Below are 14,646 nucleotides of genomic sequence, written 5' to 3'. Positions count from 1 at the left end.
TGCAGCCTTTTTACACACAGTGCAGTGTAACCAAATTAAGTCTGCAAAATATCTCCTTTGTTCCATTTTGAAACTCTTCCAGATTTCACACAAGGGTTTCATGCCTTGGATTCCCTTTCCTCCGGCAAGGCCCCTGCGAAGAATAACATCCCTGTTAAAGTGCTGAAGTGCTGTAAAGAGATTATCACCACCGAGCTGTATGAAATATTTTGTCTATGCTGGCAAGAAGGTGAAGTACCACAGGACATGAAGGATGCAAACATTGTCACATTGTATAAGAACAAAGGTGACAGGGGCGACTGCGATAACTACCATGGTCTCTCTCTTCTCAGCATTGTAGGGAAGCTGCTTGCCTGTGTCAGCTCCTTAGCATCATCAGGTCCTTTCATGAGGAAATGAAGGGCACTGTAGTTTTTGACGACTCAACATCAGATCCCTTTGACATTCGAAGTGGAGTGAAACAGGGCTGTGTCCTCACGCAGACTCTGGGATCTTTTTTGCTGTCATGCTGAAGCACACTTTTGGAACTGCAACAGAAGGCATCTATCTCTGGACTAGATCAGATGGAAAGCTCTTTAATCTCACTAGATTGAGAGAAAAGACCAAAGTCCAACTGAAATGCATGCGGGATTTCCTCTTCACCAATGATGCAGCTGTTGTTGCCCACTCTGCTGAAGACCTCCAACAACTCATGAATTGCTTTAGCAAGGCCTGCCAAGACTTTGGATTAACAATCAGCCTGAAGAAAACATAAATCATGGGCCAGGGCATGGACTCATCACCCTCTATCACCATCTCCACACAAGAATTGGAGGTTGTTCATGACTTTCTGTACCTTGGCTCAACAATCTCTGACACTCTCTCCCTAGATGTTGAGCTGGATAAACACATTGGCAAAGCAGCTACCATGTTCTCTAGACTCACAAAGAGAGTATGGCTTAACAAGAAGCTGTCGGCATATACCAAGATCCAGGTCTATAGACCTTGTGTCCTGAGTACACTCCTGTACTGCAGAGAGTCCTGGACCCTTTGTGCACGGCAGGAGAGGAAGTTGAACACTTTCCATATGCTTTGTCTCTGACGCATTTTTGGTATCGCCTGTCAAGACAAGGCACCAAATAGAGTAGTCTTGGACCAAGCTGAAATGTTTAGCATGTATACATTACTGAAACAGCAAAGTCTACATTGGCCTGGGCATGTCGTGAGAATGGCTGACAGTTGGATTCCAAAAGATCTCCTGTATGGAGAATTAGTGCAGGGAAATCGCCCCAGAGGGAGACCACAGCTGTGATACAAGGATATCTGCAAGCAGGATCTGAAGGCCTTAGGAATGGACCTCAACAGATGGGAAAACCTGACATCTGAGCTTCAGCCTGGAGGCAGGCAGTGCATCATGGCCTCTCGCAGTTTGAAGAGACACTTGCTCAGCAGGCTGAGGCAAAGAGGCAGTCCCAAAACCAGCAAAATCAGGGAGCTGGACAGGGGACAGATTGTATTTTTCTTCAGTGTGGAAGGGATTGTCGCTCTCGAATTGGCCTTCTCAGCCACACTAGACACTGTTCCAAGACCTCTGTTCAGGGCACGTTATCATAGTCTCTCGAGACTGAAGGATGCCTAACCAATTTCATGTTCAGCAACATATTTTTGTCTTTTGCCTCCCATTCCATCTTGCTTCTTTTTGTTACATGATACAGACTGAAAGAATTCTAGGGAACTCAACAAGTTTTCCAATGACTTTGTATCATTTTATTAGGTGCTAATAAAAGTACTACTTTACTATATCTCATGGAATTTTTCTAATATTTTCTTTATTTGTTTTATAACCATGTTTTATTTGTTGATAAAAACACCAGCACTGGTATTTATCTAAGATGCAAATAACCTGGGATCTCCATCTCCTTTTTTCCCCTTTGTGTTTTTTAAAATACACATTTCCATATATCAACATACAAAAGGTCACACTCCAGAGCTGCAGTTTGTTCCTTCGCTTAGTCAGAGGTGATCCCATTCTAACTCCTCAGGTGTAGATGAAAAGATCTGCACTTCAAAGGTATTTAAATTATACACCGATATATAATAATAATAATAATTGTGTGCCCATCACGTCAATTCAGACTTATGGTGACCGTTTTTCAGGGCTTTCTGGATAGAGAGCACTCAGAGGTGGTCTGCCATTCCCTTCTTCTGGGGATATCCTGGGACTGCACAGCTTGTCCAAGGTTACACAGGCTGGCTGTACTCGCAGGAGGCACTGAGGGGATTCAAATTCCAAACACCTGGCTCCTCAGCCAGATACATAACCACTGAGTTATCAGGCCAACATGCACTGCTGCATACCTGTAGTTAGTATAAAAAGCTAGTTGATACTTCAAAACAGTAGATGAAGCCATCCTCCCAGACTTTCAGAGCTATGCTACGTAAGTGAGGGCTGAACATTTCTCCTTCACTTACCTACCTGAAAAGTGTAGCAACAACTCTGTACATGCATTATACTCTTTGATTTCATATCCAAACACAGTTCTGCTGTGCCTTGTAAGTTTGCTGAGATTCTATGCTAATAAGTTCTCTGAGTCCAAATCATTCTTGGCGTAGCAGGCTTACGTTGACCTGCAGCATAATAGGAGCAACATTACACTCTAGGAGCCGCCCAGAGTAGTCAGTTGACTAGATGGGCGGGGTACAAATGCAATCAATCAATCAATCAATCAATCAATCAATCAATCAATCAATCAATAAACAAACAAACAAGTTTCTCATTCACCTGTCATTCTATGACACTCAAAACTAGGGCTGCAAGTAGGGTGAAACAACTGGGTTTTTGTCTCAATGAAATCTTCTTCTCCCCCCCCCCTTTTTTTCATAGGGGATTCATGTTCATGCCTCGTGGCAGAGTCAACAGGAAACAGAGCTGCTTGCTTTAGGTGCCAAAATTGCCAGTTACAGCCCTGCTCAAAACTTGTGAGTAAATACAGAATTTGAACCCAGGTCTCCCTAAACTCTTCGGGAAATGTTGGCTATTGTGTACATGACATTTTTCTTTCTTTCTAAATTACACTTCTATACCTTTCAGGAGTACCCAGTGTGGTGTATTGGACAGAGAAACGGACTAGGACCCAGGAGACCCAGGTTCTAAAACTCACTAGGGATGTGGAACTAATGAACCCACTCGTTAAATATCTCAGTGTCCTTGACAGCCCTGTTAGGATTGTTATAAGTCAGTTCTGACTTGATGGCACACAACAAAAACCTTCCAAGAACATGTGCTTAGGATATATTTTTAGGACACAACTGGAGGCCTTCCACTGGTTTTTCCCTTCTCAGTTAAGGTGTGTGGTTATCCGGAAGAGGGCCTTTTGAATTGTAAAGAAATAAATAAAAATGCTTCATTTTTCTTTCTAGGAAGATTCCAGTACCCCTCCTCACAACAGCCAAAAACATCTTCTCTTCTAGGGAAGGTTTTGAGACAAAGCAATTGAATTACTCATGCTGCAATGCTGACTGATATTATTTCTGCACAGGAGTGGCCTTTAGTTGCTGTCACACAACACAGATTACCCTTTTTACACCTCAGAATTAGATTAGCTATTTTAAAAAGTCCTTTTTGAGCTAATAACCTGAAACCTGGCCACGGCGGTCTATTTCTTGAGCTCTACAAATGTGCCTAATTTCAAAGTGAGCCAGTAAACATTATCAGAAATACGTTCAATAAATAATGCTCAAAATGTACCCTTTTCCAGCAGTTTCCCAAAGGAAAGATTACATTTTTTTAATGCTCAAAATGTACCCTTTTCCAGCAGTTTCCCAAAGGAAAGATTACATTTTTTTTTACCATTCCCCCAAAATGGTGGTAACAACTAACGTGCTTCATTCAGCCTTGTCAAGGAAGGGTGCCTTTCATCTGTTTGAGGAAATTCCAAACAGAAGTTCAAAGCTATTAATTTAAACCTCATGGGAAGAGGTACTAACACAAATCATGCCTTGTCGGCCCAGCCCTGCATTCTGAAACTAAAACCTGACCAGTTTAAAAAAAAATCAGCAATGTCCGCAATGTTGTGAGAACTGGGTGCAGCTTTCTGGGATAGGTGTCAATTATGGGGAAAGTACGCCTACAAAGCTTCAGACAAATAGATGCAAGTTTGTGCGTGGTTACATATATCAGGTATGTTCATCAATTTTCTTATTAGCTTTCTGTACATGACACACTATTTTATGCAATAATTTTGTGTCATTAAGTCAAATCTGACTTAAAGGCAACCCCATATGTCTGTTTATAGTGCACTGGCTTAATTGGGGGGAAAATGCTAGGACAGAAGGTTGTAAGATATTTACATAGCAAGGAAGGTGATGAACGGCACCTGTTGACTTCCTGCCTTGTAAACAAAACAGTGGAAAGACTAAAAGGGAAATGAAACTAACCATTTCCTGAAAACCTAATTTACAAGCCCTGTCAGTACACCCTGTTCAGAAATAAGCCCTGCTGACAGAGCAGGACAAGTTTCTGAAACTGTCTTAAAATTATCGGGGGGGGAGGGGTTACTGAGAAATGAGTTCATACTTTTTTAATAGCTTCACCATTGGCTCAATAGAGTATGATGTTTGATTATTCCTGATACTAGTACCTTACTCAGGGGACGTGGTGGCGCTGTGGGCTAAACCGCAGAAGCCTGTGCTGCAGGGTCAGAAGACCAAGCAGTCGTAAGATCGAATCCACGCGACGGAGTGAGCGCCCGTTGCTTGTCCCAGCTCCCGCCAACCTAGCGGTTCGAAAGCATGCAAATGCGAGTAGATAAATAGGTACCATTTCGGTGGGAAGGTAAACAGCGTTCCGTGTCTAAATCACACTGGCCATGTGACCACGGAAAGATTGTCTTCGGACAAAACGCTGACTCTATGGCTTGAAGAGCGGGATGAGCGCCGCCCCCTAGAGTTGGACACGACTGGACAAAAATTGTCAAGGGGAACCTTTACCTTTACCTTTATAGTACCTTACTGCTATACCTTTTATTTGTTCTTATTGGTGAACATACTTACTGCATTTCTTTATTTGCACAGGTATAGACCTAAATGATCATAAGTAGGTACCTGGAAATGAAATACGTAGTGATTGCCACTGACTAAGAATTTATATAGGGTTATAGGTCCCACATATAATAAGAAAACAGATTTAAATCTGTTGGGGAAAGGCTGCTGAAGTGACATTAAAGTTTTCTTTTTCAAATCCGTGAAAATATGAAGTTCAATAATCTGATGACTGAAGGCCAGAGGAAAGGCTATCTCATGCATAAGAAGATGAATGCATCCTTCCATTAGCATCACATCTACTTTTCTTGATAACTCTGGCAACTTTAATCCTTGGATCCCAGATGCTAGTTGCTAAAGCCTTGGGACATGTCTGTTTGCTGCTTATTCCGACTCCCACATATGCTATTGATATCCGAGCTTTACTCTCCTCTTTGTTTCCACCTTTGCCCTAAATCCTCCAAACAATCTTCTTTTATTTCCACTTTTATTTTGTTTCAGTGTCCAATTGGAATAAACACCACAAATGACTTCCAGAAAGAGTTTCTGAAGCAGTGACCATATTGGAAGAGAACAAAAGGGAGGAGTCTGTAGCCCGTTTATATAAACCTGCAAATAGAGAGTCAGCAGACAATCTTGCAGTCTGGAGCCCTTTTCCTAAAACACATGACATCTTGAATGGTCTTAAATGCATTTTTTTAAAAAAACAAGTCCTTCTGGCTCCTTTGTTGAGGAACTTAAAAGTGGAGAAGCTGAAAGGCAGCTGATCTTCCCCTGCCCCACCCCAGCCTCTTCTGTACATCCAAGCTTGAACACCCTAAAGCTTTTTTCTTTTCACAAGATCACCAGCTGTGCCTTTGTCTGTTGTATTTACTCTGCACTCTGCCATCAGAAACAGCCAAAAATACTTTAATAATATTGATGATGAAGGGAGGAACATCCTCTTCTTGTCTTGCAGCCAGAAACTAAACTAGAACATTTTATACAGGGGATGAGACATACAGAACCAGCCCTCAGGTGTACTTGCTGTGCAAATGGACAGCAGTAAGAATTTTGTTCCAAGCTAGTAAAGATGACTAAGTCTTAACCAGCAATCTTGTGACACTTCACAGACTACCTCATTTTATTCAGCATGAGCTTCCATTGACTACAGACCACTTCATCACGTGCAGACTTCAGAAAGTTGGCTTTTTTGGATAAAGGTTCCCAGAACATCCAGGCCAGTGTGGCCATTGATTTTGAATGTTTTAGTCCAAAATATTTTTTTACTCACATTCCGGCCCTCTGATCATGTGCATAGAATAGAACAAATTGCTGGTCAATTTCATTTACCTTTCTTAGTATCAGCAGAAGAATTATGCAGCTGGATCATACATTGCTCCATTGTAGTCCACCTTTCTGTTGGCAAAAAGGGGGCCACAAGTGGCACCTTGAAGACAAAACCCTTCCTCCCCTGTTGCCCTCTGGAGCTCTCAGATATAACATCACTGCACATGAAGACTCACTTTGGCTAACTTCCATATACTTACCGAAATCTGAAAGAAGCCATTTGAGCAAGAAGCTCCTGTCATAGCTCATGGCAGTGAATTACATTAGTTACAAACTGCAACAGTCGTACTTCTTGCTATAATTCCCATCTGATCTTTCTTTTTTTTAAAAAAAAAAAAAAACACTTTTGCTGATGGCTCACAGATGCTAAATGCCCACTTTTAATCTTCTAGCGATCTTCCTCCCAGAAATGCAGAATTCATGGCACAAGTAGAAAAACAAATGATCTCTAAAGTTCAGATTCTCCTATACCACAATGCAAGGATGATACCCCCCCCCCCAAAAAAAGCAGCTTAGCATTTCTACTCTTCCCCTCTTGAGCCTCTTTCGGAGAGCTCTCCCCAAAGCAACCCACTTGCCAAGTTTCATTTAAACAGAAAACAAACACTTACCTTACAAAATGAAGTGCGTTTTCAGGAGTAGTGTATCTCACATACAGCTGCTGCCTGCAGGCTGCGCTTCGCAGTGTGATGTTTAGGTCATTCTAACCCTCTCTCCAAAAGAGGGGGGAAAAGTCTACTCCCAGGTGGTGGTGATGGTGGTGGTGCCATCATCTCTGGCTCCAATGTGCTATTAGTCCCACCTCTCTGGTTTTTCTTTCCAGCTCAAGCCCAGCTTGCTTGCGAGATAGAATACACAATACAAGCTGGCAATGATGAGCACTGGATGTGTGTTCCCCTCCTTTTCTTCTTCTTCTTCTTCTTCTTCTTCTTTGCCTTTAACCTTATAGGGCAAGTACTTGTCTTATGCCTTTAAAAGCAAAAGCAACAAGTTGCAGAGTGGGTAGCTGGTTGAGTCTATTCCAGCAAAACAACAACAAAGGGTCGGGAGGTACCTTGAAGATGTACACTGACAAATCCATTATGGTATAAGCTTTTGGAATCCCAGTAATTAATTCATTGTTAAATTCCGATTAATGTTTCCTTGTCCTTGCAGCTAAATGCTCTAAAGCCTACATACAAACACACACAGAGACGGACTGACATTTACTAGGAAAATGTAATCTGACACTCAACTGTCAGCAATCCAAAGAAAATTACCACTCTTCCCGTCCTCTAAGCAGCTCCCTACAAATAAAGAGCACTGTCAATAGCAAGTAAACCTGGTAGTAAATATCCTTCCAGGAGCAAATACCAATTCCTGAGGGTGATGTCTTTACCGATGGTAGTAAATTAACAACAGAATTAATGTTGCCAAGAAAAAGCCATGCTCCTGGGACTGCCTTTACCTGGTAAACAGGTTGACTGGGGCTTTTTGCAGAAGCAAATATTTCTCAGAGAATCTCCTCAAGTTCTGTGTTTGGGGGGGGGGGGTTGTAATGCTAAAAAAATGTTACTTTTCACTCAGCATCTAAATACAAAATAATTGTGTAGTTGCATCCCAGTTCCAGCCAAAAGATAATTCAGAAGGTATTTAGTAACACTCTTTCACACTCATATAGCATGTTTCAAATTGACATTTTTTGGGGGGGGGGGTTCCTATGACATGTCATATATTTTTTTCTGCAACCTATGCTTGAGTTTATGTGTTGATTTGAACATGTTTATGAGTAATCTGGTGGGAAAGCAGCTCTGATGTGTCAAGACATGGACTCCAAAAGACCTCTGAATGTGTCCTGTGGTATCTGGCACCAAAACATCAGCAATGGATCTTTTTAGACCTGTACATTGTGGGGTGGGTCCTCCATGGATCAGATCTGGTATTCCAGCACATCCCATAGATGCTCCATCGGACTGACATCTCAGAAATTTGGAGGCTAAGGCAAAACTTTAAACTCTTTGCCATGTTCTCCTGATTGGGGTTGCCATGAGTTTTCCAAAGGAAGAGAGGCTGGGGTGAGAGCAAAACCTGTAAATGACATCTGTCTGCACTAATGAAATCTAGAAGCAGGTACAGACACCAGAAGGTATTTTTTCACATTCGTTCTTTCCAATTGAAAAGTGAGTATAGCTGCTTATAAATCTACTGAACATTGCTCTGGTGCAAGCCTGCACTGCAGCAGTTTTCTCTGTATCATTTTATGAACTCTCAACTAGACATGGGGATGAATATAAAAATGAATCGGGATATTCGTTGAATATCCCTGATTCATCAGATATTCGTTGCTTTACATTCTTGGTGTCCAGAGACCCCAATGAATATGAAGCAATGAATATAACCCTTTTGTATTCATCCCTTTGTTTCCTATCTGCTTATGCCCCCGTGGATCAGCAGTTCCTTGGAGGCATAAGCAGGGAGAGATTTTCCCTTTGGGTGGCTGGGGGATGGCTTGGTTCCCTTTTGTTCCTCTTCCTATGCCTGTGCAGCATAGGAAGAGGAGAGAAGGGATCAAAGAGGAATCAAAGTGATCCCCCGGTCGCCCTGCCTTTGCTGCTTTGGTATAGGGAGAGGAAAGGGGGACCCAAGCCATCCTGCAGCCACGCTGCCTTTCTAAAGGCAGTGGGGCTGTGGGATGGCTTGGGTCCTGCTTTCCTCCTCTTCCTATGCCCCATGGGCTGTCTTAAAACAAAATGACCCAATGAACCAACGAAATGACCAAGACAAAGCCCGAGAAGGTAACTAGATACTAGATTTTAAGCTATCTTTTCATGTCAAATGTTTTTACAGAGTATTTGGAATTTTGGAAACTGTGAAGGTCTCTGATTTTTCTCCTGTGTTATTGTTCTAAAGACTGTAACAGCAAACTCTACTGTGGTCCATTGTGTGGGCTGGGTCCAACAGCACACAGGAGTGAGATTTAGGATTCGTAGACACATTATAGATCAACAGGGAAATAGTCTATTAGGTTTTGGGCCCTTTGGGGTATATCAGGCAGGAGAACAAGATTTTGTTATATATAGACAGATATATTAAGTTGATTGATTTTGTGTCTGTGAGTGCCCGTATATGATTTTCACTGGAAGAGTTTTGTGTTGCAGAAGCAGATCCAGTTCTTCTTTGGGTAGAATCTGGAATCAGTATGAAATATAGATGTGACAGAAGAAATAGGCACTTAGAGAAGGCTGCAGGAATGCAGCCTCCCCCAAGTGCCTCCTTCTACTGAGAGAAGTGGAAGGGGGAGAGGGAAAAGGCAGAGTACAGTACAGCTGTTGTTATGAGCTCCCCAACAAAATGAAGATGGCCTCAGCAGCAAAAATGAGAATCTTTCCCTCAAGCCAGAAATCCACTGGCTTATGACTATGGAAGAGGAATTCCACAGATGTTGAGAGGCATTTTTAAGCTGCTCATTGCACACCCAGTTCTCCCATGAGAACTAATGTCATAATCAAGTGTATGGCAGCCAGTTAAGGGGGGGGGGGGAACACCCTTGTGCAAGTACGTGCACGGTTTTCTGCAGCAGGATTTTGGCTCTGGGATTGTAATACGTTGTTTCTAATGGACCCTCTTGTTCTGTTGTTTTCAACTCTCAGGTTTATTATATTGGGTTTTATTGCAAGCTGCTAGAAGATCTTTTTAAATGAGAAATGTGTAACATATTCTTCAATAAATACATGAATAATGATATGAACATGTATTGCATGTCCCAGTTGTAGATCTTCATCCCACAGAGCCAATGTTTTGTCTGAAATAATTCTGCTTATTTATTTACCCTCCCTCCCCCCGCGCGCCCTATCAAAAGGGTATGCGAAAGATTTCGCTGTGGAGTCAGTCAAAAGCAGTGCTAGCTAGCTTACTCAGAATCCTTCTCTAAAATGGAATGTGTTTACTTGTACAATTAATTGGACCTGTATTTCAGAGAGATGCATAATAGTGGGCATAATCTTAGAACTGCAGAGCTGGAAGGGACCCTAGGGATCATCCAATCCAGCCCCTGTGAAGGAGGCACAGTGGGGAATTGAACTCCCAACCTCTGGCTCTACAGCCAGATACCTAAACTACTGAGCTAGATGTTCCTGTGTAGTTTGTTGTCAAGCATTTTCTTATGAAAAGTGAAGTTTACAGCTTTTCTCTGAAGTCCAAACTGACATTTATGAAATGCTTTTCTGATATGGCAGAAGGCAGTGGTGGGGCCATTTTAGGGCGCTAACAGGTGCCTGAGAAGAACTCACTGCTGTGGTATAACTGGGGCTTAGCAGACATGAATACAGCCAGAAGATGAACTGCTCAAAAATTCTACCAGGCAATATATTTCCATGGGCAAACACAGATTGCTGCAAATGTAGAGCAGCTGCAAAAACGCATGAAGACTAACTTCCAGTTCTGAAATGTGTGCTCACACCATACAGCCAATCCAGCGCTTCATTGCAGAAAAGCAAATTTGCAAGGAGCTCACCTATTACACTTTACTAACCAGTCCAATTATTCTGCTTAGAAGGAGTTCTCACAGTTTTTGCCACTAGTTTTGTTTGCCAACAGAAGGGTGCAGTGGGTGAAGGAATCTGGGCAAAAGATTTGTGAGACAAAGTGAAAGTTTAAGATCAACAGTAATGGTAACTGACTCCAATTAGCAATGAATTAATCAAATATGTTATCAGAGACTCTGAAGCCATTGTCAGACAAAATATCACATGGGAAAAGGCAGTGGGGCTGACTGCAAAAGAATCCACAGGGAAAAAAATTGACTTCTAATGCCTGTGGAAGTGGTGAGGGAAATAGATATGAGGAATGTGCAAAAGGTAAAGAAGCAAGTGAAGAAGTGATGTGTTTCTACAGTGCCTTCCAACCCCTGGGGCCATTTCCAAACAAAAGGCAATGTAGAAAAATTCTATAAATAAACAAATTCAGTGGCCATTGAAATCCTCAACAACAAAACTGCACAGGAGGTTTAAGGATAGGTATGTCTTTCTTCAGGTCCAGAATATTTTTTGACACTGCAAAGAGAGATGGAGAAAAACTATGGAAGCCTTCAGGGCCAGTCTTAGGCTGCTAAACAAGACATGCAGTTAAGAAGAGTTAACTGGGTCCTGCATGAGACATTAGGTAGCACCTGGAATTAAGTGACGTCAGGAAGTGATGACTAGAAGATTCGTGAACTCACCTGGGGAAAGCTCTTCAAATCGTGCAAAACAGCTGAGGCAGCAACAGGGCACAGACTGTGGCCACTGCAAGGCAGGGACTGCAAAGTTATCACAGCAATAGCACCAAAGATGTTGCAATATCCTCTTCCCACGCTTGCATCCCCATAAATCCCCATAAAGCCGCCTAGAGTGGTCGAAATGACTAGATAGGTGGGGTATAAATACAATAAATAAATAAAATAAATACATAAATTGCTGTCCTTGTTCTTTTCTCTTTTTAATGAGAAGGATGTGGTAGTAGCCTTTGAAAGATAGTTATATTTAGGACAACACTCAAGGATGTTGAGATAAGTGACACACGAAAGGATATATGGGAGGGTGGAAGTTTGGACTAAAGATCTCTAGGTAAATGTTAAAGATAAACTGTAAACATGGGCAATGTCCGAAAAGTAAATAAACAACAAATACATAAAACATGTTAGTACAAGGACCTACATTATAATCACCCTGTTGTTGTTTAGTCGTTTAGTCGTGTCCAACTCTTTGTAATCCCATGGACCAGAGCACGCCAGGCCCTCCTGTCTTCCACGGCCTGCCGGAGTTGGGTCAAATTCATATTGGTCACTTCGGTGACACTGTCCAGCCATCTCATCCTCGGTCGTCCCCTACTCCTCTTGCCTTCACACTTTCCTAACATCAAGGTTTTTTCCAGGGAGTCTTCTCATGAGATGGCCCAAGTATTGGAGCCTCAGCTTCAGGATCTGTCCCTCCAGTGAGCACTCAGGGTTCATTTCCTTTAGAATGGATAGGCTTGTTCTCCTTGCAGTCCAGGAGACTCTCAAGAGTCTCTCCAGCACTACAATTCAAAAGCATCAATTCTTCGGGGGACAGCCTTCTTTATTGTCCAGCTCTCATTTCCATTCATCACTACCAAAAAAAACAAAAAACAAAAAACCATAGCTTTGACTATGCAGACTTTTGTTGGCAAGGTGATGTCTCTGCTTTTTAAGATCCTGTCGAGGTTTGTCATCGCTTTCCTCCCAAGAAGCAGGCATCTTTTAATTTCATGGCTTCTGTCTCCACCTGCAGTGATCATGGAACCCAAGAAAGAAAAATCTGTCACTGCCTCCATATCTTCCCCTTCTATTTGCCAGGAGGTGATGGGACCAGTGGCCATGATCTTTTTTTTTTTTTTTTTTTGAGCTTCAGACCGTTTTTTGCAGTCTCCTCTTTCACCCTCATTATGAAGTTCCTTAATTCCTCCTCACTTTCTGCCATCAGAGTGGTATCATCTGCATATCTGAGGTTGTTGATATTTCTTCTGGCATTCTTAATTCCGGTTTGGGATTCATCCAGTCCAGCCTCTCGCATGATGCATTCTGTGTATAAGTTAAATAAACAGGGGGACAATATACAGCCTTGTCGCACTCCTTTCCCAATTTTGAACTGATCAGTGTTTCCATATCCAGTTCTAACTGTTGCTTCCTATCCCACAAATAGGTTTCTGAGGAGATGGATAAAGTGGTCAGGCACACCCATTTCTTTAAGGACTTGCCATAGTTTGCTGTGGTCCACACAGTCAAAGGCTTTTTGATAAAGAGATAAGTTTTTTTAAGATTTTAAATAGTCCAACTGGAATGCCATTACCTCCACTGGTCTTGTTGTTAGCCATGCTTTCTAAGGCCCACTTGACTTCACTCTCCAGGATGTCTGTCTCAAGGTCAGCAACCACACTCTCTGGGTTGTCTGGGACAGCCAAATCTTTCTGGTATAATTCCTCTGTGTATTCTTGCCACCTTGATGTCTTCTGCTTCTGTTAGGTCCCTCCCATTTTTGTCCTTTATCATGTCCATCTTGGCACAAAATGTTCCTTTAATATCTCCGATTTTCCTGAACAGATCTCTGGTTTTCCTTTTCTATTATTTTCCTCCATATCTTTTTATTGTTCATTTAAGAAGGCCCTCTTGTCTCTCCTTGCTATTCTATGGAAGTCAGCATTCCATTTTCTGTAACTTAATGCCTTAATATTTGATACTTTGCCCTCTTTTGTACTTTTGAGGTTTTCGGCTTATGGGAACTCCACAAAGGTTTTGTTGTTATTGTTGTTTATCCAAAAGTATAGTGTCTGGCTTATTAAAATCAACTGTTTTATCAGTGATTGCTTGTTCCAATACAGTACTGTGGTTTTATATTCCAAAATTGGAGTTGTCTAGAATTTATAATATGGAGGAAATGATAGAAGTAATCTGTAAGATTTAGCTAACTGGAAAAAAATGCTATTTCTAACTTGATTATGGTTGCACATATAATCTGTTGATATTAGTTTAAATCATCCAGCTATATGATAAATTGTTTCTTTGAATTAGTGGTGGGGGCTACAGATATCACTTACACCTTGCTTCTTATTTGTTTTCTCATACAAGTTATGTTGTTATTGCTGTCATTGTCATCATCTTCATCACCATTTATTTTCACTTGTGCTACTTCACATCTCAATAGTTCCATCAAAAGTGAAGAACAAATAGGTTATTTTCTGTGGGAAATAACATGCAGTACACCTATAATTATTGATATGTGATAACAAAGCTTATGTGTAAATTTAGGAATGTCATCTTACTGAGACTGCAGTGTTTCCCCTCCCAGTGGTACAGGACTAAAACTGAATCATGTGTCTTTTAGAGTAACTGTGTGATTGCTTCCTATAAAGTTCAATGGCTACGAAGACACTCGGTTATTACATTGAAATAATTTTGGGATTTTTATTCTTAAGATGCTTAATCACCAGAATTCTACAAGCATTAAGTGAAACTACATATATCACAGTGGTTAATTGCCTCTAATTATTTTGTACTCATTGCACATGAGAGACATGCAACTAATAATGCAGCTGACATCAGGTTAGTAAATGGAAGTTTGCAGTTGGAACTTAAACCATTTCACTTATTCATATATTATTCACCAGGAGGATGCTGGCCACTAATTTTAAGACTTGTGTTGTTTTCATAACAAATTTCTTAATTCATAGAACCATAGACCAATGGAGTTGGAAGTGGAATGGAATCCAACCCTGCTCAATGCAGAAGTCCAAATCAAAGTGTATCTGGCAGATGGTTGTTGAATT

The 14,646-nt window shown here is 41.5% G+C and overlaps 1 protein-coding gene across 4 annotated transcripts in view; it reads right to left on the bottom strand.

Moving 5' to 3' along the window:
* Positions 1-7,514, bottom strand: part of A4GALT (alpha 1,4-galactosyltransferase (P1PK blood group)) — a 67,774-nt gene extending 60,260 nt beyond the window's left edge. Inside the window, exon 1 of one of the 4 annotated variants that reach the window (XM_073000818.2) lies at positions 6,960-7,514. The gene's annotated coding sequence lies outside the window, so the exon portion shown is untranslated. The remainder of the gene's footprint in view (positions 1-6,959) is intronic. The other 3 variants (XM_078394229.1, XM_020808641.3, XM_078394228.1) reach the window with 3 other exon arrangements.
* Positions 7,515-14,646: the final 7,132 nt, after the last annotated feature.

Source organism: Pogona vitticeps, chromosome 5, assembly GCF_051106095.1.
Source record: "Pogona vitticeps strain Pit_001003342236 chromosome 5, PviZW2.1, whole genome shotgun sequence".
In the NCBI taxonomy this organism is placed as follows: Eukaryota; Metazoa; Chordata; class Lepidosauria; order Squamata; family Agamidae; genus Pogona; species Pogona vitticeps.
The sequence above is the reverse complement of the archived record's forward strand: the minus strand, read 5'-3'. Positions and strand labels throughout refer to the sequence as shown.